At 37.1% G+C, this 23,781-nt stretch overlaps 1 protein-coding gene across 4 annotated transcripts in view; it reads left to right on the forward strand.

Annotated features, from left to right (window-relative positions):
* Positions 1 to 23,781, forward strand: part of Dlgap1 (DLG associated protein 1) — a 791,008-nt gene that overhangs the window by 204,007 nt on the left and 563,220 nt on the right. The window contains exon 3 of one of the 4 annotated variants that reach the window (XM_031368694.1): positions 881 to 989. The exons of the other annotated variants lie outside the window; for them this stretch is intronic. The gene's annotated coding sequence lies outside the window, so the exon portion shown is untranslated. The remainder of the gene's footprint in view (positions 1 to 880; positions 990 to 23,781) is intronic. 4 annotated transcript variants of the gene reach the window in all.

Genomic DNA, 23,781 nt, shown 5'->3' on the forward strand with positions numbered 1-23,781 from the left:
ATATATATATATATATCTTAAAGTTTTCTACCAGTTTCCCCTAGAAACTTTCCTCACTTAGATATTCTATAAAGGTCTTTGATAATTTTTTTTTTAATTTGATTCTTTTTTTTTAAAGGTTTTTTTTTATTTGTTTATTATATGTATACAATGTAGCTGACTTCAGACCCTCCAGAAGAGGAAGTCAAATCTCTCATTACGGATGGTTGTGAGCCACCATGTGGTTGCTGGGATTTGAACTCAGGACCTTCGGAAGAGCAGTCGGTGCTCTTAACCGTTGAGCCATCTCTCCAGCCCCGATAATTTTTAATTGACCTTTTTAAAGGACTATTTGAGAAATTGACCTTGTTCCATTTCTCTACATATGAATATCTGGTTTTTATTGCACCTTGCTTTATCTTTTTGACACCTTTGTCAAATTAGATAGTTATATCTTTGTAGGTTTACATCTGGGTGTTCTATTCCTTGGTTCTACATATCTGTTTTGGGGCTAACACCATGTTATTTTTCTTACTGTTAATCTGGAATATAATTTAAGTTCAGGTCTTTTGGTCTTTCTGTCAGGAGTGCTTTAGCCGTTCAGGATCTTTGTGCTTCCTATGAACTTTAGGATTGTTTGTAGCTCTCAACTGAGTATCACTGGAATTTTAATGAGGGTTGTTTTCAGCCTTGGCAGTATATTAGCTAATGTTCACAATATTCATTCTGCCAATCCATAAATGTAGAGCTATTCTGTTTTGTAAAATCTATTCAGTGTCTTAAAACTTCACTAAAAAGGTCTTTCACATCTTTCTTCAATTCTTAGAGAGTTTTCATTTTGTTTTCATCTTTTTTATCTTTAAATTATTGTAAGTGGTATTTTTTTCTAATTACTTTCCAGCGATTGCTGTTCAGAATGTTAAATGGTATGGTCACCATGGAAGTCAGTACAGAGGCTTCTCAAAAAAGAAAATCCAAATGACCATATGGCTCAGATGTACCGCTCCTAGGTATGTATTTCAAGGAGCCTCAGTCAATATATCATAGAGAAGCTTACTTACCTATAAGACAGAGACAGCCCAGATTCTCAGCAACAGGTAAATAATGAACAAAAGTTATGTAGTTATACATATACTGGGGTTTAATTTAACCACGAGGATAAACGAAACCATGGCATTTTCCAAGACAGTGACTGAAAGAGAAAAGTGCTTATCTAAAGTAGAGTAAGACAGACTCAAAAATAATTGCCACTTTTTCTTTCAAATGCAGAACTTAGGTATTATTCTATACATATTTGTGTTTATAGAGGGAACTGGACAAGAGACCATGGTGGGGAATTTTAAGAGAGTAAATAATGAGAAAAAGACACCTCCAAATAAGAGTATCTTGGAATACGGGTGGTACAGAGTCAGGAAGAGGTCATTGAGGAGGATGGGACAAGAGAGAGGAGGGGATGAGGATGGAGAAAGAAGCCAGGAAAATAGCAACAGACAGGCAAACAGACTGACCAGCAAAACGGGTATAAAAATGCAGCACTACACTCATTCCTTCACATGATAAGAAGAAATTATTAATAGATGTAAAAACATAAATGTAGGATGTCACCACAGACTTACTGACTCAGAAACTCAGACCAACCATGACCCAGTGTGTCCAGGATCCTTAAGGTCTCAGAATTCTCTGAAAGGGCCTGCTGAGTTTCAAAACTTCTGAATTTCAGAAGTGAATAACCAATCTTGGAGATGTTTTTGTTTGGTGAGAAATTTGTAATCCAAATATGGGTCACATTGCATTGGTATTTAGTAAACCCAAGATGAGTTGCCTGACCAAAACAAAGACAAGAGCTGAGAAGGCATGTAACATCCTCCCCTTTAGGACAAGTATCTGTGTAGTGTGGCCAGCAAAGAGCTGGTGACCTGTGGGCCTTGTGTCACTGGGGTGAAAGGGCATTTACCCCTTGTATTTCCCTTATTTTCTGTTATCAGTGAGCCAAATGAAACTGTGTAAGTTCATATGATTTCATGAGCTTATGAGCAGGCCAATAATTGCTCTTTGAAAGAAAATAAAGAACTTCTGAAAACTTCTAATAAACTACCTTTAAGATTCCAATGTTCTTAGCAATTCAGTTCACATTAGCAAAAAAAAGCACACTTTCTTTGAATTGTAACTGGAAATATCTTGTAGGCCTAATTATGTAACTCACTGATATATGTGTTGTATTCTATGTGTTGTACTTTCATGTTTAGTCACACATACATAGTGAATCAGTCGACGTAGTTTCCTTTTGTCTCTATGCATTCTGTCTGGTTTTATAAGTATGGCTTTACCAGAAAATCTTAATTTTAAGAGATTTGTTAGTAGTGGAATATTGATTTTTAGGAACATATTTGTGAAGAACTTGCACTTAGGATTCTATATTCTTTTCAATTAGTTTCTTAGGCTAATATGTTTATTTCACTTATGTGTTATCTCATGGTAAATTTGATACAGTTGAGGCTCAGTTACACTGAAAAGAATGACAATGAGATTTTTTTTCCCAAGTCCAGACAGAATAAACTATACCGCAACATCCTTAAGGAAAACAATACATGAGAAAACTACACATATTTCTCACTGAAAAATAATAAAAAAAATACTGTACGATCAAAATAAACAGCACATTTAGCAAGGTGACCTTGCTTGTTGAAAACCAGCCAGGGGATAGCTAGTTTACATTTCAGCAAAGGCATCTTAGCTGAGAATCTTCAGCACTAGTGAAATGCAAGAAGAGGAAACGTCTCTTTGGAGGGCAGATTTGACATGCTTGAAGGACTAAGAAGATGAAAGAAGAGGTTTAAATAAACAGAGTGTGCAAGCTATATAAACGATATGAGAGGAAATAGTGCGAGGATCTGTGGAACTTCACGACCCAAATTATGTTCCCAAAGTCAAACCGACTCTGGTGACCCACACGGAGGGACAGAACCATCTTACTCTTTACATTTCTAATAAGCATTATTTTGGACTCTGTGACTGACAATATCCACAGGCATGCTCATTTGTAAGGAGGGCTGTGAAGTCTGGTTTCACATAGAAGACACTTGGCTTCGTGTCTGGTGATTTGAGGAAACAGGTGTGATATTTCATGGGAGACATGATATTGGCTAGCCACTTAGGAGGCTCGTCACTAGAGACCATTGCTAACCCAGCACTCAGCAGTCCTTTGTCTATGGGTGGACTCTGTGACATTGCCTAATTCCATGTCAGCATGTCTATTGGTGGTGTGTCCTCCAGACATTAAGGTTGGCTGGTTGCAATAATAAAACAGTTACACAGTTGGGGCCCTGAACCCACAAGAAGACATGGATTGTTATTATATTTTTCAGGGATGTTCTGAATAAGCTCGTATGGCAAGCTGCATATCTCAGCAGGTGCAATAGTTCATAGTACTTTGGGGGTCTAACATTTCTAAATGAAGGAATTTCTGTTGGCTTTTCCTTTTTAAAACAAAATCTCAATTGTTTGGTTTTACCGGCCAAGACTCTGGGAGCCAGATGCTGGGGTGAAAACGTGCTAGCTCAGAAAGGCAGAGAAAGCACCTGCTGACCTTCCTCCTGATATCCCACCAGAATCTCCTCTCAGTGTCTCAAAGACCTCCTCAAACTGGATGTCCCTTCCTTCTCCTTCCTGTGTGCCTCTCCTCTATCTGTCCTCCTGACTCCCTCTTACTCTCAATGATTTTTTTTTCTTAATAATCGTATGTTCACTTCCTGTCCGCTGGTTGCTTGCTCAGCCTCTTGACCTATGATTGACTTTATGTAATCCTGCTAACAATATTTAGGCCAGAGTGCTCTTGAGTTAAAGATGTGTGCTAAGGCTGAGCCACACCACAACTAAAATTCCAGTTAATAACACAATTTCTGGGTTCACAGTGTGATCAAATATCCTGCAACAAATATCTCTTTTCTTCAACTCCTGGGTTTAAAGAGCTAAACTTCAAAAGAAATACAACAAATTGATTTGTTTTGTTTTGTTTTGTTCTTATTTGTTTTTTTTTTTCCAAGACGGTTTCTCCATAGAGCCCTGGCTCTCTGTCCTGGAACTCTGTCTGTAGACCAGGCTGGCCTTGAACTCAGAGATCTGCCTGTCTCTGTCTCCCAAGTGCTGGGATTAAAGGCATGCGCCACCACTGCCCAGAAACAAATTGATTTTTCAAAATGACTGTTCATTTAGGATTTTAGGAGTAGATCAAGGGATGGGCTTTCATATATTTTATACATGGTGACATTGACAACTTGGGTGTTTAAAAATTGCAACTGCTCAACATTTAACTATTTTCTATAAGACATTACTTTTGATATACATGACTGAAAATGCCACACTGTACTTCATAAATACAAACACATGTATGAGTCCAAAAACTTAAAGACGGTGTATGACTAGGATGCATTTTCTCGGTTGCTGTTTTGGTAACTCCTCCTGCTAATGACCTTAGTTGAGCCTTAACATCAGAGATCCTGGACAATATTCTATGACACCTATAGCACAACTTCTCCAAAGTTGTGTGTGTAGTCCTTAGCATCGACTGTTACTACCTTCTGCCTTCTCAGTGATAAAAATCAATCAAAATCAGCTCAAATATGTTCATGAAAATAATAAGTGAAGATTGTGATTGGCATTCCATTCCTACTCTTTCAGAGTTAAGGAGTTGTCATCCAATAATTGGGTTCATCTCACAAACGGGCTCTATGGAAAAGGGACACTATGTGATTTAGATGCTGAGGACCTAAAGGTCACTTTTATGAGATCGTCACTTGAAAAAGTCCCTGTTTCTAGCATTTATAGAGATAGGCACCGCATTGCCAGCTCATTGGGTTTCAGTAGCCTAAAAAGACAACCATTGAATTATTTGATTAGAACTAACAAAGACAATGGTACTATAAATACATAATCCCTCATTACCTTCTATCACTCCTGCTAATTTTTATGCAGTGAAGCTCCTCGGTAAATAACGCATTGTTTTCAAGGAAGTGTACCAAATTCATCCTAAAAGGGGGGATAATATTTCCCAAAAACTCATGTGTGTATTTGCATAATTTTAAGATATTCCAATACTAAGCTGCCTTTCCTGCTTCCATTTAATTAAAAGAAAAAACTCTTTATCAAAACATTGTCAAGAAGTTGTCAAATTGATTTACCAAGCTAGATTTGTTCTTTTGCATGATCTTCAATCTCAATATTTTAAATGTTCCTTTAAAGGAGCCTAAAATTGATCTGTGTCAAATACTAAGAGTCTCTGATGTCTCCATAGATTTGGGGTGAAAATGGGGAGGGGGTTCTCCTAAAGGCCTTTAAAGGCATTGTCTCATTTAACTCATGATCCTTGGAAGAAAGTGGCCCTTCTCATTCACAGATGATGAGAATTGCTTCTCAGACCAGGGTATACTATCACAGCCAAGCCTTGCATGGTATATGGCATCTGCAGACAGTTTTCACAGGTGAAATATCCAAACAAGCTTTTTGCTTTTCTGTGTGTAACAAGATTGCATCATAATATTTCCATTATAGAATTACAAACTCATAGTGATTCATCTGGTGCTAGGCATGATGGGTGATATAAAATAATTGCAAAGTGATTCATGTCACCATAACTTAGTTTAAATTTGTGCCATTACTGAAGCCATTTGCTCACGGTGAATGTCAATCAACTTGTAACTTGGGCACCAGGTGTTCCTCTTCTTTCCCTCAAAACTAGTGAGTAGTGAGATCTGTTACAAATAAAAGCCAACTGTGGGTAGCATGTGCAGATGAGGACTGTTTCTGAATGTGCTTGGGAAAGTACTGTAGAAAAGACTGCAGAAAACCTGCAAAGTGTGTGTCCTGGTGTGTTTTTGCTCTGCGACACAAGCTAGAGTCAACTACGAAGAGGGGGCATCAATTGAGAAAATGCCTCTAGTAGAGGGTCTCTAGGCAAAGCCTCGGGGGCATTTTCTTGATTGATGATTGAGGTGGAAGAGCCCAGCCCTCTCTGGACAGCTATCCCTGGGAAATTGGTCCTGAGTGTGTAAGAAGGAAGACTGAAAAGATTAGGATGGAGCAAACCAGTAAGCAGCATTCCTCCATGGCCTCTGCTTCAGTTCCTGCCTCTAAGTTCCTGCTTGAGTCATTGGCTTGATTTCCCTCAGCGATGAACTGCGGTGTAGAAAACCATTTCCTCCCCCAAGTTGCTGATCTTTCTGGTGCTTTTTCACAGCAACAGAAAGTAAACTAAGCCAGTGCCCATCTCAGACAAGACATGAACCAGAAAACTCTCAGGGTGTGAACACCTGCCCTAGGACGCCTGAGTGCCTTCTTCCTCTCTTCCCCAGAGTAAAGCCATGACTCCAGTCAGCCTTGTAGGCTTTGGGTTTCCCATTTAATTCAAATTCCTACCAGAATTAGCTTCCAGGGACTCCTTGTGGTTTCAGTATTTAAAATCTCACTAAGATTATATCTGTTGAAGGAAAAGATCCCCTTCTCAAGAACTGGGTATCCAATTAAGAAGGGGAAGGAATATCATAAATGAATAAGAAAGCAAATATCTGCTAGGGTGTTTTGTTTTGAGAAATGATAACATCTTCTCCCTAAGTCCCCTGAGTTTGTATCATACACATACGCATGCTGCAAAAGTGGACACACACACACACACACACACACACACACACACACAACACTTGAACTGGTGGTGGAGTAGAGAGAGAAAGGGGGCAGAGAAATGCACAATGTCACCTGTTTGGGACATGAACTAAATGGAAAATGCTGTATTAGAATTGTGGCCAGCTGGGCTTTTCAGATGTCACCTGTTAATGACCATAGCAGCTGGAGATGTCACCTGTTAATGAGATAGAAACCATAGCAGCTGGAGAACTGCAGCACACCCCAAGAGACCTATGGCCAAATGACAGTAAGTAGGCCATTATGAGGCCTCTTCACTGTCAGGCAAGCCCAAAATGAGTAAGAGACATGTGCGGGGGTTAGCAGACTCTACTTCCTCCTCTTGTCACCCACTATAATGTCACCTTTTACCACAGAGAGCAGGTATGTAGAAAGATCTAACAAAATATTCAGGAAAAAAATGTGAAATTTAGAAGTTGGAGATTCACAAAACATGATCCAGTATAGTATAATTTTATGTAATTAAAGTATATTATGCAGACTGGAGAGGTGGCTCAGCTGTTGAGAGCACTGACTACTCTTCCAGAGGTCCTGTGTTCAATCCCCAGCAACCACATGGTGGCTCACAGTCATCTGTAATGGGATCTGATGCCCTCTTCTGGTGTGTCTGAAGACAGTGACAATGTATTCAAATACATAAATAAATAAGTCTAAAAAAACAACAACAAAACAATAGCCTCTCTCCTAAGAGGATGAGAGAAAGCATTATTAAAAATAAATAAATAAATAAATAAATAAATAAATAAATAAATAAAGTATATTATGCACAGGATAAAATTTAGCTAGTCTATAAATATAAAGTTAAGCATCATCATAATATTTTAGTCCTCTAGTTGGCTACAATTACCATTTAATGTGGACATTGCTTTCATACCAGATGTTTAATCAAATGTTTAATATGTTGATTAATCATATGTCAACTTTATAGAAGCTAGAGTTATCTGAAAGTAGGGAAGCTCAATTTAGAAAAAAATGCCTCTATAAGATCTAGTTGTAGGGCATTATCTTAATTAGTATTTGATGGGGAAGCACTCAGCCCATTGTGGGTGGTGCCATCCCTGAGCTGGTGGTCCTGAGTCTAAAAGGAACCAAGCTGAGCAAGCCTTAATGAGCAATCCAGTAAGCAGCACCCTTCATAGTCTATGCCTCAGCCCCTGCCTCCAGGTTCTTGTTCTGAATGAATTCCTGCCCTGACTTTTTTAATATAGCAATAGTAATCCTAGCCAGGACATTTATATAGATATGCACATTTGCATCATGACTTATACTCATGAGCCTCCAATCATATGCACATTTAGTGGGCCAATCACTTTTCCCTATCTTTTGTATGGTGTGTGTGTGTGTGTGTGTGTGTGTGTGTGTGTGTGTGTGTGCTGTGTGCACGTGCTGCATATACTTGGAGGGGGATTGCATTTGCCTGGGCATGCATGTATAGACACCAGAAGGTGGAGACAGATGTCTCCACCACAGTTTTTAAGCAGCCTCTCACGGAATGGAGCTCAGCATTTCAACTGGATAGCTAGCCAGCAAACTCCTAAGTCCTCTTGTGTCTGCCTCCTGCCCTAGCACTGTAATTACTGACATGCTTCACATAAAGCTTTCATGTGGTTTTGGGAAATCCAAACTCAGGTCCTTGTGTATACAAGGACATTATCCACTGAGCAACGAGCCATTTTCTCAACACCACTTGTGTGTGTTTTTAGTGTAGTTATAAACCAAATGTTGACATTTGTTATAAAATTTCTGATGGCTATGTAGAGAGGATCAAGCGAGTTTCCAAAAATAGTAGAAAATGTGTTAAGCGGTATAGTTTTGTCCTGCAGCAGATGAGGAAAGAGCCGTGTGATGTATATAGGTACCAGCTACTGCATCATGATTTACAGTAACTTTATAACATAATCCAAAGAACATGACCATCTCCCTACCTAGAGACTATCTCACCTGGTCCCCACTCATGCAGGTGAATAATCTATGAGCCAAATCTGTGAGTGAGCTATATTCACGACAGGCTTAGTGCTTTTCACCACCCTCTCACAAAGCATAGTTTTACAAAAAAGTTTTTAAAAGTGAACTAGGCATTGTGGAGAAATGGTCATTGATCAGCACCTATTCTGTATATACATTTTTATCTCCATCTATTACTTTATTTTTGTGCTGAAGGACAAAATCCTCCAGTGATATTATCTTCAGATTGAATTTTATCTGCTTCCAGTTCCTCTTCAACATCACATAGTATTGGAACTAAACATCATACAATACTTCCCGGAATATGTGAGAGTAAAGAATATAATCCAGGATACTTTGCCTATATTTGGACTAGATGCTTGGCTTCTGTGATTATACAGTGCTTAGTATAGTCACTATTTACATTTATAAATAATAAATCCACAGATCATAAAATCATCAGAGACTGAGACAGAGAGTGGTGCTATCACCAGAGGCAGTAGATGAATCTGTGTATTTCAGTATAAGTTCAAAGAGTTTATAGTGCAGGACCTATAATTCTGTTTCCCACAAATTTGTATCAAGGATCATAGCTTCAAATATTACTTGGTCATGAAGTGAGCTCCGGTTTAATAAAGTCCTCATAACTTTTCCCTCATTAAGGCTTCCTCCATCCCAACAGAGAGATATTTATTAGCCTTCAGCAGTATCCCCTAGGGACTTCAATAGTGATAGCTTAGTCTTGACTAATACTACAGAGTTTCATATTCAGACTCTGCCTGGATCAGGAGAAGAAATATCCACAGAGTATGTCATTTCCAATTACAGCAGAATGATGGTCTCCCATGCTAAGTTATGCCACTAAATACATTTCGTTGAATTGTTCATTCCTGAGCCTTTAAAGTGGCTTGGTAGGTAGATATTGCTGCTAAGCCTGAAGACCTGAGTTTGATCCCCAGGCTCCCCATACTTACAGGACAGAATCAAGTCCTGAAAATTTTCCTCTGATCTCCAAACATGTGCAGCAGCACATATGTGCCTCCCCCGGTATAAAATAAATAAAAATGTAAAAAGAAAGAAACAATTCTTTACTGTTATATGCATGTTTAATGGAAGTGGTGGAAATGTAAAAAACAAAAACAAAAAACAAATTGTATTTAATGTCCTAGAGGTCAACAGGGATGTATGTCTCAGATGTTTATAGTTCGACTGGTAAAATAAATATATAGGTTACTTTGCTTTCATTTATGTAATAGGAACTATCCCTTCTAATTTAAATACCAATGCTCAACAAGAGAGTTAATCGTACTGCATTAAAGCATTAAGATAACTCATTTTTGAGGTGGAAATGCAAATGTTTCAAGGGTCCGAACTCTGATGTATTGCCTGAAACAGGGAGCCCCTTTTGCCTAACAGTTGGCACTGGCTCTCATCTGCTCCTGTAGCTCAAGAGAAGACAAATCCCTGAACATAATGAGGACGAGAGGGCCTTATTGCATGTCACCAGGGCTTATTCTTTCTGTTTCCCGTGATCACTCCATGATATGCCTTCTACTGGAATGTCCAATGAAGACAGTGTTAAATGACCAACTTGGTTTATTTTTGGACTTCTAATGAAGACTGCCTCTGCTTTAGTTCCAGTTTATATAGGACAGCCTTTTTAGGAGTTACTAATGGAATCCCCCACAAAATGCCAAGGCAGGAAGTATTTATCTCTAGTGTGCAATCTTAGGTAACAGACTTGATGTCTTTCCTAACTTCAACCCATGGCAGATGAAAGATCTGACGCCAGGAAACATCCTAAAACACATAGCTGTATCTAATGAACAGTATCCATGGAAATCCTCAGGTTTTACTGGAGAAAAATGAAATATTAAAATGTGTAAGGCTGTATGTAGTTCATGCCAATACATGTAACTTTGACTTGTTCTTCCGTTCTCAGAATAGTAAAGGTATTTGATGAATTCAGACGAGTAGAAGACATTGTGTGCCAAGATAAAGATACAACCCATGTCCCTTGCATGCATTATTGCACAGTGCTAAGAACCAACCCTTCTCAGATCATTGCTTGGATGATACTTCCATACCCAGAGCAGCTGTTATTTCATGGTCAAACAAAAGTCTTCTCTCCATGGTACTTATCTCGAGCTCCCATCAGGAATCACCCAAGTGTTGGTCACCACCACCTGTCTCCTCACAACTAGAAATTCCTCAGTCTGCAGTTCTCTGCTTCCTCCTCTTCTCTTCCCATGGGCAGCTGCCATAGACAGGAGCTCCCTAATTGTACCCTGTCCCTCTCAACTCATGCCAGCAACAGTTTTATGTATCATTCTTTGAACCTTAGATTCATTCATTGCCCAAGAAATTCTGTATGTGTCCTTTTGAGGTAGCCATGAGTCATCCTGATTTAACCCTCTCTCATTCTTATTGGTCTTTCTCAAACAGAGCAGGAATTCCTAATTATTTGGGTTTTTAAAATTCAATTATATAGCATTTTTCTGGATATGTTTACTTCCTACCTAACAGTACTCAGCATACTCTGATCCTAATACTAAATCCAACCAAGAGCTCATATGTGTGCTATCTATCTATTTATCTATCTATCTATCTATCTATCTATCTATCTATCTATCTATCTATCTATCTATCCATCCATCCATATACAGATATAGATATATAGATATATATGCATATGCCTCCCTCCCTTTTCTCTCTCTCCTTCCCCTCTCACCCCTTTCTCTTCCTCATCTCTACCTCCTCCATCTCATCTTCGTTACTCCTCCTCTTCTTCTTAATTGTCCTTCTCTACCTTTCCCATCCCCAGGCCTATGACATTCTAGGAAAACCCTGTCCCACTGATCTATGTTGCATCCTTCCAAGTTTTCTTTCTCTACTTCTAGTCAGTTGGAAACACCAAGCAAGGTGCTGGTGCTGAGCCATACCCTTGGGCATCACCACTGTTCTGAGCCTTCATTGTCATAGTATACATGGAAAATGTTTTGTAACTACCTTAATAGTAAAGTTCCTTTCCTTTTCCTTGATTTATTTTGCTTCCCAAGTTTTATAAATTGTCTATATACAATTTAGGAATTTTTGAAAAGAAAGGACGTTCTATAAATTCATTTTAATAAAGCTAATGGTTAGGCATTGTCCACTGTGTAGTGGCCACCATGGGGAAACAAGATGAATGTGTCATGCTTTATAACTTTATGAACTTCTTCATCAAAGGACAGAATATGTGCTTTCAGGGAGCCAAAAGACAGATTTCACAGTGTAAATGTTAGAAGGAAGACACAAATGGTTTGCAACCCCACACCACAGTACTAGCTTGTGGTTAAGGCAGGGAATTGTTCACAAAAGAGGTAGAACTGGCTTTGAAATTTTATATTTTCTATTTTAGTTTATTTGATAGGAAAAGAAGGATGAAAGTAGAGAGGGAGAGGAAGAAGAGACAGGTGGTAAGAAGAGAGGGGAGGGAGAGACAGGGGGCAAGGAGGGAAGATGGGGGACTAAAATAATACTGGTAGTATCTCTGCTACACACCTTTATGCTGCTTCTGAATTCTTTATGTAGTTTTATGTTTATGAACTATAAAAGGCCATGAAGAATGCCTGCGTTTAGGCAAGTAGCCAAGACAATCAGAGGACATGATGTGAACTGGTGACAGAACTAGTTTTCCTACTTACATAAGGACTCTAGTTTCCAAACCACTGCTAAATCTGTTTACCTGTTATCCTCCTAAGAGAGAATATGTTTGCTAAAATAAAGTTCAAAGAAAAGTGCTGTTTGGATAACTGTGTAATACAGGATATTTCCCATTGATATAGTTTCTCTATCAAAGTTAAAATTATAACTATTTCAAAGAGAATCACTGTCATGTGAAGGGAAGATGAGTCAGTTTGGGTTAAGATTGGATGGGCTGTTGAATTTTTAGGGACCCTGCCTCTATGTTGACTCAGCAGCTTTTCTTGGTTTCTGCCAACCTGACTTATTGTTAGCCCAAGAATACATCATCAGTTCTAAATTATATGTGTCATGGCTAATTCAAAGTTGAATTTAAGTACTATCAATATAATTTTTTACTGTATAAATAGACTGTCTGGGAACTTCTCCAGTACTTCTAAGGTGGTTTTTATACCATTATTAATATTTACTGGAGACTATTGCCAGTCAGAATGATCTAAAGTAACAAAACTGATAGAATGAGTATATATAAGGTATTATATATGAGATATTTTTATTATATATGAGATATGTCAGATTGTGAGATTGTGTATATATATATGTGTGTGTGTGTGTGTGTGTGTGTGTGTGTGTGTGTGTGTGTGCGTGTGCATATAGATATCTAAGACATTTATTAGATTGGCTTGTGTGATACAGTCCCAGAAGTCTAGCAATAGCTGTTTCACACAAGTAAGGTGAAACTCTGGCACTGAGGCCATAAGACTGGAAGTATATGTGATCCTTATGTGGTGCTGAAGACCTGGAGAATTCCTCAAGAGATGTTCCTCATCAGTCTCTGTTGAAAATCTTCTGTCAGTGAAGGAATGCTACAGTAACAGGATAGGTGAAGAGTGATTTCAGGCAAGTAAAATGCAGAAGCTTCTTTCTTTCATCTGGCTACAACCAGAAAGTGGTTCTTCCCACGTCACATAATATAATTGAGAAAGTCCCACAGAGGAGTAACAAATCTATGTTTTGGTTCATTTAGTCAAGTTAACACTCAACTGTACCAACCTATAACAGTGATTAGAGGTCATGTCTGTTTAACCTTCTAACTGCAACAGACAAAAAAGTCTAACCAAAATAAGAAGCTACATGCATCTTTTGCCTGGAGAAGACAGAGTATTATTTTATCTATATTTGGAGCATTTGTCAGGTTGAGTCAGAGGTGAAAATTGGAACACGTGATGTAGAATCACAATCTTGATTTTCAATAGAATTTTTTGAATTTTGATATAGTACAATTATAGAAAGTATAATATTTTGAATATTTTCTTACATTAAAATTATAAAAAGAAAAAAGTGATAATCAACTGTAATTTATCAAAAAAGAAAATACTTTATCCAATGTTAGTACTTTTTTTAAGCCTTTTTTTCCAGTGGAGTTCAGAGGACAGCCTTCAGAAATTGGTTGTTTTCTTTCATTATGCATATTAGTCAGAGTAACATCTTACAGAATGAATTCCCCCTCTATTCATATATGTATATGTATGTATATGTATATGTGTATATGTATGTGTATGCATATGCATATGCATATGTATATGTATGCGATTTTATTAGAATGACTTATAGGCTGTGCTTCAGCTAACCCATCAATAGCTGTCTATGAACAGAGGATCCAAGAATCCAGAAGTTTCTCAGGCCACAAGGATGAATGTCTTAGCTATTCTCCAGTAATATGCTGGAATCATGAGTAAGTAGGCTCTACTGCCAGTGAAGGAATAAACTTGCTGGCAAGCTGAGAGCAAGCAGGCAAAGAACACAAGCTTCCTTCTTCCAAGTCTTTACACAGCCTTCCAGCAGAAACTGTGGCTAGGATTAAAGGTATGTATTTCTACCTCAAAGATCCAGATTAGAAGTGGATCTTCCTACTTCACATTAAGCAAAAATACCTCATAGCTGTGCCCTTAATTTTTTAATTTTAGTTAATTCCAGATGTAGTCAAATTGACAGACAGAGTAGTCATTACACCATGGGTCCCAAGAGTTAAACGAGGCCTTTAGGCTAGTATAGCATTCACTTTTATACCTAACATAGAAAAAGATATCACATAAGTTTTGTTGTTTTCTTTTGTCTATAATAAGGTTGCACTTTCTAACAAATGTCTATTTTGTGGGGATTAGTACAAATTTTGGAACATGATACGTTTTTGTGCTCATTTTTCTCTTTATAAAATTAAAAAGTCAAAATGTGACCAAAGAATTAGTTGGTGTTACTAACGTTTTATTCTAAGGTGTTTAGCTAATTTCATAGTTCCCTCTAAGTTATGAAATCATAAATATTTACTTTATGTAGCATTCTATTGTTACTTCTGCCGATGTGACATTATTTCCTGATAAAAGTAATATATATGAAAGGAAAGGGCTTACAGTGCCAACTTACAGTCCATCCTTTTGAGGAAAAAAGTAGGAATTCAAGCAGCAATCCATATTCATCCACAAAAAGAGAGCAAAGAGGGAGCAAACACTTCATTGCTTACTTGATTTCTTGCTCTCACGTAGTTTTCTCATCCCATATACCATTCAGGGATATTCTGCCTAGGGTATGGTGCTGCCCTCAGTAGATAGAGTCTTCCTATACCAATTAATAACCAAGACAGTCACCCATTGACAGGCACATAGGCCAACTTGATCTAAGTTATTCTTCATTAAAACTGTCTTCCCAGGATATTCTAATTTGTGTCAAATTAATTAATAAAATAAACTAGCACACAATTTTAGAACATTAGACCAGTATTCATTAACATGTATGACTAAGAATGAACGCAGGGGCTACTGTTGGTGATTGAACAGTGACCGAGCATCCATCAATTCCTACCCATAGTGTATATCTTTCATCTATACTAATATGTGCATCTTATAGATATTTTATTCTCACTTCTTGTCTCATAGTTGGATATGGTGGTTGTGATTTGGAAGCCTCTATATCAGCTATGGGCCTGTCAGAAAATAGGATACACTTGGATGGCTTATGAATAATTTCTAAATGAGAAGTCTATATACAAAACTCTGTGTGTCTCTCTGGCTATACATCCCACTCTGTCTCTCTCCTACTCCTCATACCCCTGCCCCCTCCTTCTTCCTTTAACCCCAAATCTAGCAAGAGATATAATATTTGACGTTACTTTCCTTTAAAGTGAACTAACGAGAGAATGAGCTCAGAAAAGATTGGAAACTCCCAAAATAGATGACACCATGGAAGAGATAATCTTTAAAATAGTGACCAGTTTCCTGATTCTTCAGTGAAAGCAGTAAGAGGGAGAAAACATTCCAGTTTCCCTTTTGTCCTGTCTGATAATCACTTGCTCTCCTAAAGATAGTCCCAGTCCATGGCAATCAATGGAAGCTAGTTAACTGGGTAGTTTGCTAGAGACTGGCTGCTACACCCTCCAAAACACAATGTGAAAGTATGGAAAGTGATTTTGGAAATGGGGATAATATGAAATAAGTCATATACCTTCATGAGAAAATACCTCATTTTATGGAATTCATTTTTTTACAAGTGATATTTAGAATGTATTTAGGTATAAGATTTTGAGGATGTTTGATATTTTTAATCAACAAATAGTGATATAAATAGAATAATTTCACTATTTCTGACTTTAACAAGTGCTCCCTTTGGAGAGACAACTTATTTCACAATAAGAAGTTAAAAACATCCTTGATAGGCAATTGTGATGTTATTAATGTACATATTGACTAAATAATGAAGCAATCCCTAAGGACACCCTCTTCAGCACCATGGACAAATTCAACAGGCTCCTTTTTAAGTGTTCATTGTGTTCAATCCCATTACTATGCCTAAAACTTCCCAAGTTGTATTTAAATTGTTAAACAAATATGTATCTAGTTATATAAACATATTATGAAATGATAGTTAAGATTATATATAAACTTATGATTTGACCCTTTAGTACAGACCCTCTTCCTCACATGGCTAGTTCTGTGAGAACTGAGTACAGATTGAGTTTTAGGGTTGTTTCTCTTGCCTCAATGTAGACTGGGAATAGTAAAGCTTCATACTGCAGGAATAGATGTAAGAGAAACAATTTTGTTAAGGTTAAAACTTTAAAAGATGTGCATTCTAAAGGGTTGTTTTAGAGTTCTTTTCAGAAGTATAGTATGCCTATACCTAGTGGACTTTGTAATACCAAGTCTTGGTACATAAACTTGAGATTTACAGAATTCTGCATAACTTCAAAGAACACATTTTCCCGTGAGAGTCCAGTAAAATGTTAAAGTTTAAAACTGCATCCATTCTTGTTCTATTTCTTCAAATAAACAAATAAGAGGAACAGTAAACTGAGCCAATCTTCCCCTCTAGGGAAATAAAAATTTTACTCTGATGTTAATGTTTCATAATTACAGAGATAAGAAACCCCATGTTATTTTTGTTAAATATTAATTATGAAATTAAAATTTATAAAACATCACTGAGACATGAAAAATGAGAGTAAAGGAAGCACCCTATGAGTCACAGAGTCAAATAAGATGGAAGCAGCTTCCTTAGTGTGTGATCGTCAGGCCTTCGATTTTTAGTTTTCTTTATAGTTGTGCCAATTTCAAATTATATTTATGAGTTTGTCTTCTACATTTTAACATCCCTAAGTATAACACTGATATGATTTTGTTTCCTAAAGTCTTATGTGTAGATATTCTTTATTGTGCCATATTTCTGTGTCTGATCTTCCATGCTACTTTCTAACCAGAAACAACTTCATACAGCCTAGAATGTATGTTTAATAATTTCTTCTTATAGAATGCTGTTACATACTATTCGCAATCTTCAGTTTTTATTTAAATAAAAATTTTCTTCCTATTGGGTTGTTATCAATAGAGTATATAGTTATACGTTGGTTGTTTTAACTTTCAGGCTCTTAAGTATCTGAAGCAACTACTTTGAATTATTAACATCATGTATTAATCTGAGCTTCCACTATGACATGAGTGTTTGTTAATTACTTTATGTTTTCACCATACTTGGAATTCCAGATTCTAGTACATCAAGTACAATAGGGTTCAAAATGGGACTGTGTCGGTCATGGAGAGCTTATGAGTAAATTACTGAATATAAAATAAATACTAATATTTCAAAGCCTAATAAGTATCATACATTTAAAGAAAGACAAAAATATAAGCAAGGCTTAAGCGCTGAGGGAATTTTTGAATATATAAATTTGAATATCACCTAATAAATCAAAGAAAATAAAACCATAAGTTGTATAAACTTGTCTGAGAAAATCTGACGCAGTGGGAAGAAAATAGATTAGACCAGCAGAGACACTGGTAAATTAAAACTGAACTTACTGCACTTAGAAGCCCATCAAAGAAGAGAGAGAGGAAGTGAGTTATTCCTTATTATCAATTTGGTACTTAAGAAAGTTCAGAGGGTTGGCAAACTTTGGAATGTCAGTGTAGAAACAGAAGGTGATGGATGGGTGGTTTGATCACAACAACTGAAAGGTTACATAAACTAATTGCTTATGTACTGAAGACACACTGTTGTAGCAGAAAAGACACTCTGCAAGTGCTAACACCACTGAGAAGTAGACACTGCTCTGCTCACCCGCAGTTCCTGGTAACAAGGATGGGTAATGTCCTGCCATGATACAACACTCAGCCTGTGGACTTCTCTCCACCCCCACACAGAGAAACTAAAGGGGGTGTTAAAGACAGCAGTGCCAAACTAGGCTTAGAGAAAATTTCAGCTTCTGAATCATTACAAACAACCTACACAGTGTCAGGCTTAATGGTAAGAAACTAGTCACCTCTCTGCTAACAATGAATACAAAGCAAGGGCATCCTTACTCCTATTTAACACTACTGGAAATCCTAGATAATACAATAAGAAAATAAATACATGAAACTTAAAAATAAATTTTTATACAAGGGAAGAAAGAATAAAAATCCATGTTCATGAATACTGGAGTTATCTAGATAAAATCCTTCCAAAGAGTTGGGAAATCAGAGCCAGGACTAGTCAGCACTTTGCCTGAAGCTGTAGAAAATAGGATTAAAATGAAGATGGAGCCTGCTGTTCTCTATTTCAATAGACTGATACATCTTGAAACTGATACTTGAAACACTTGTCTAGAAATAATATATACTTTATATTATCCAAATAAGGAAAATTACAAACATCAATTAAAAAAATGTAGATCTAAATAATTACCCATTTAGAATAGCCTCTTTAGATGAATCAGTTCTTGCAGATAAATGTCAGTTCTTGTGGATATCATAAATAGATTTAGCATAACTAGAGTCATAAAAAAATCCAAACAATTCATACTGTGGATGTTTACTAACTGATTCTGAAATTTGTACCAAAAAGCAAAGAACCAGAGTAGTCAAGACAGTATAGAAAAAGAAGGGGAGGCCGTGAGGCTAGTGACTAACACTTACTACATAAGCTTACTAAAAGCTCATGTAATGAAGCAGGACACTTGATAGACTAAAACAAAGAGCCCAGAAGGAAAGTCAGGCAAGTGAAGTCAAATGATGCATATCAGAACAGGCAAGTGCAATTCAACGGAGCGAAGATAGATGTTTTAACAAATGCTGCTTGAACAATTCAGAAACCACATGAAAAATTATAAACTGGTCCTGTACCATTGATAGTTTGAATTAAAATCTGTGCTGGGATATTGTCTCTGCAGAGCTTTTACAGGACTTGCGCATGTTGTCACAGTACGAGTTCATATGAGCATCAGCTCCCTTGTGTCTGGAAAACAGTTTCCCTGGAGTTGTCCTTCACCTCTGGCTCTTACAGAAATCTCTGAGCTTTGAGGAGAGGAAAGTGACAAAGCTTTCTGCACTTGGTCCATTACGACTCTCTATGTTAATTCCCACACACATGAAGAAGCTTCTCTGTCAAAGACTAAGCAATGGACTGATCCGTGGATGTAACAATACATCAATAGAAGGCCTGGGCACAAATTTCCATCCTTAACCAAGCTCTTTGCTATTGATAGCTACAGAAAGGGGGGAAATTAGTGTTCCTCAATTGAGTGAAACTGGGCATATCAGCTACATGTCAGGGAAGACCCTACAATCAGAACTAGTTGCCAAACACAAAATGGAATTCTCTGTGTGTGTGTGAGTGTGTGTGTGTTTGTGAGTGTGTGTATGTGTATGTGGGTGTATGTATGTGTGAGTGTGTGTGTGGGTGTGGATGTGTGTGTGAGTGTGTGTGGGTGTGGATGTGTGTGTCTGAGTGTGTATATGTGTGGGGGGGTGTATGTGTGTGTGAGTGTGTGTGGATGTGGTGTGTGTCTGAGTGTGTATATGTGTGTGTGGATGTGTGTGTGTGTGGATGTGTGTGTGTGTGTGGTGGAGGTTTGGCTTGGAACTTTATCTTTTTAAAAGAGAGAAAGAACATGAAACTAGATGGGTTAGGAGGCTGACAGACGATCTGGAAAGAGTTGGGGAAGGGAAAGAATATGATAAAAACATATAAGTAAATTTCTCAAAAGTAAATAAAGATGTAAAAAATTAAATTAAAATCAATAATAAACCAACTTGTTAATTTGAAAAATATAAAACATACAGACAATAACAATAGAGAAAGTGAATATAATACCAAGAGAACAGTCCATGAAAGGAAAAAACTTTTAGTCTTTTAATTAAAACTTCTCTGCAACAATATCTGTCACAACACTGGGAGTAACAGGGACCAGTGGGACCCAGGCACTCAGGAACTCCACCAATCCAGTGGCATAGGTTGCTTCTAGTCTATCTGGGCCACTGCCCTAAGCAGACCTTGGGCACAAATTTTGCATCCAGTCCCACAACACCCAGAGGAAGTTCTACTCCCAGGCACTGTAATGAGCCCAGGATCACAGGATCCCAGAATCACAGTATCACAGAGACAGCTTGACTCTGAGGAGTTCTGACACAACCAGGATCACAGGTAGGACAAGCCCCAGTCAGATTCAGCCAGGGCAAGTAGCACTAGAGACAACCAAATGGCGAGAGGCAAGCATAAGAAAATAAGCAACAGAAACCAATGTTAATTGGCATCAGTAGAACCCAATAATCCCACCATAGCAAGTCCTGGACACACCATCACACCAGAAAAGCAAGATTCAGATGTAAAGTCACTTCTCATGATGATGATACAGGACTTTAAGAAAGACATAAATAGCACCCTCAAAGGAATACAGGAGAACACAGCTTATCAGCTAGAACCCTTTAAAGAGGAAACACAAAAATCCCTTCAAGAACTACAGGAAAACACAATCAAACAACTAAAGGAAATGAACAAAACCATCGAGGATCTAAAAATGGAAATAGAAACAATAAAGAAATCACAAAGAGAGACAACCCTGGAGTTAGAAAACCTAGGAAAGAGATCAGAAGTCATAGATGTAAGCATCACCAACAGAATACAAGAGATAGAAGAGAGAATATCAGGAGGAGAAGATACCCTAGAAAACATTGTCAAAAAAAGCAAAAAAAAGCAAAAAGCTCCTAACCCAAAACATCCAGGAAATCCAGGACACATTGAGAAGACCAAATCTAAGAATAATAGGTATAGAAGAGAGTGAAGACTCCCAATTTAAAGGGCCAGTAAATATCTTCAAAAAAAATGTAGAAGAAAACTTCCCTAACCTAAAAATAGAGATGCCCATGAACATACAAGAAGCCTATTGAACTCCAAATAGATTGGACCAGAAAAGAAATTCCTCCCATCACATAATAATCAAAACACCAAATGCACTAAAAAAAGAAAGAATTTTAAAAGCAGTAAGGGAAAAAGGTCAAATAACTTATAAAGTCAGGCCTATCAGAATTACAGATTTCTTACCAGAGACTATGAAGGCTAGAAGATCCTGGGCAAATGTCATACAGACCAGAACACAAATTCCAGTGCAAGCTACTATACCCAGCAAAACTCTCAATTACCATAGATGGAGAAAATAGATATTTCATGACAAAACCAAATGTACACAATATCTTTCCAGAAATCCAGCCCTACAAAGGATAATAGATGGAAAACACCAACATAAGGGGCAAAACTACACCCTAGAAGAAGCAAGAGAGTAATCTTTCAACAAACACACACAAACCTAATTCCACCTCTTACAACAAAAACAACAGGAAGTAACAATTACTTAATATCTCTTAATATGAAAATTAATATTACCAACATATCCTAATTGGTTGAAATCCAAAAATATGAGGGATTAGAAATTTGTTGGCTATTATCCAGTGGTCTCTCTAATTTGGTAATTGGAGAAACAGGTCCAATATTGTATAATCTATATACACTTTCAGCTTGTTTTTACTTGACAGTGTCTTGTTGTGTACCACAAAATGGTCTTGAAATCATACTTCTCCTATTACAGCCTCTCTAGTAGTAGGATTGTTAATATGATGTTTTTACACTATGCCATGGTTTTCAGAACAGCTTATATATTTCAAAATTATTTATACAGCCAAAAGAAATGTAGACAATTAACTTGGGAGGAGGCCTGTTAATGAACAACAAAGAGTGAGACTGAATGATTTGCTTGACGTTTGTAACTATTGTATCAATTTTGAAGAAGAGGACTTTATAAGTTACTTTTTCTCTGAGATGTTTTTCAAAATCATCACAGCCAATGAATCAAATTCTTACCCTCACCTAATGTCTGTGCCACTCTCCAAGCAGAACAATTGTTCACTGAAATAGTTGGTGAATGACTTAATGGATAGAACATCTTAATAAACACATCATTTCTTTAATAAATGTAACCTGTTCCTTGTGGGCTGAGAATGAAGACAATCACTCAAGTCAAAAAGCTTTGGCCATAGCAGGAAATCTGTATCCAAAAATCATGCTTATAATTCATTCCTTGATACAACAGAACTGTCAACTCTTAGCTTAGCTACTATGGAGGTAAAATCCTTTGGTGATGTGAAGGTCATTGAAGTACAGCCTTATTACAAAGAACTCCAGTGTCTAAAAATTGTTCTTTTGGGGGGTTTGTACCACAGTAAAAGCCAAGATTTTAAGCTCTACTAAAAACAAAACAAGCAAACAAACAAAAAGACTTTATCTATTTATGTTCATTTTTAAAAAGCTAGTAGTGATGCATTATTTTAAAATATACAGTTCTAATATGTTTGGAGTTATTTAAAATTTATATTGAGAAAAACATATGTATTTTTAGTATTGGTGTAGACAAGCATCTACATAAGACTGTTCAATTGATTGTTAGTTTATATCAAACAACTTTTATAATACTCATTTTTATTGTTACAATATTTTATAAATTTTAAAGAATGTGGCAAAATAAAAAACCAAAGGTAAAAAATTATGTTAATGTCCCTGAAAAAAACTTCTCTGCAAAAGACACAGTTAAAAGAATGAGAAGAAAAGCTAGACATGGGGAGAACATATTTGTAAAATTCTTATTTGATTAAGTACTTAGGGACAAAATTATGAAAACTCTACAGTAACAAAATAACTAATCAAATTTCAAAGTGGTGACATATAACTCACCATAAAAATGACACACATAGTAAGGTAGAGTGTATAAAAATAATCACAGTTTTATATCTCTGGGGAATGGTGAAGTAAGGCAAGATGCCACTACAACCATCTAAAACATCTAAGACACAAAGAGCAAACGATGCCAAATGCTCACAATACACAGAGTAACTAAAGCTCTCACTGTTGCTGGTGAGAATGCATAATGGTATGACCACCTGGGAAGATATTCTATGTCTTTAAAATTGGACTATTATATCCTAACAGTCAAATTCCTCAGTTCTTGTGCAAGTCGGTTGAGAATTTACCCACTCACAATTACTGCGTGCATTTATATCAGCCTTGTTCATACTTGGTGAAAGTTAGAAGCAATCATACTGCCCTTCAGTGAGTGGATAGATAACAGAATACACTACACCAATACAGCATGGTGTTATTCACCTCTAAAGGAAGTGAGCAACCATGCCTCAAAGGCACAGGGGGGAATCTAACATTTGGCTATTGCTGAATAAAAGAAGTGAGTCTGTAATGGCTGTATGCTGCATAATCCCTGGTGAATTACATTTTGGAGAAGGAAACAAGATGTAGGCAGTAAGACTGGTGGCTGCCAGGAGTCCAGTGAGGGAGAAGAGGAGGGTGAACATATGGAACATAGTTAATATTTAGGAAAATTATAGTGTTTGGCATGATGTAGTGATAAAATATATAATGCTACACTTGTCAATATTAACATAACTGTGCAAAATGAACCTTCCTGTAGATTGTAGGCCTCAGAAGTATGAAACTGGCTTATCAGTTACAACAAATACCTCCTATTCATGCAAGGCAGTACTACTAGAGAAAACTTATATTTTATCCTCGTTTTTTCAAGCAAATTGAAAGTATGCTAAAAATAATTTCTATTGGTTAAAAAAACTTAATCTAATTTGACTCTACAAAAGAGACATTTATTCTGGGTATTTTGTG

Source organism: Mastomys coucha, unplaced genomic scaffold (assembly GCF_008632895.1).
Source record: "Mastomys coucha isolate ucsf_1 unplaced genomic scaffold, UCSF_Mcou_1 pScaffold14, whole genome shotgun sequence".
NCBI lineage: Eukaryota > Metazoa > Chordata > Mammalia > Rodentia > Muridae > Mastomys > Mastomys coucha.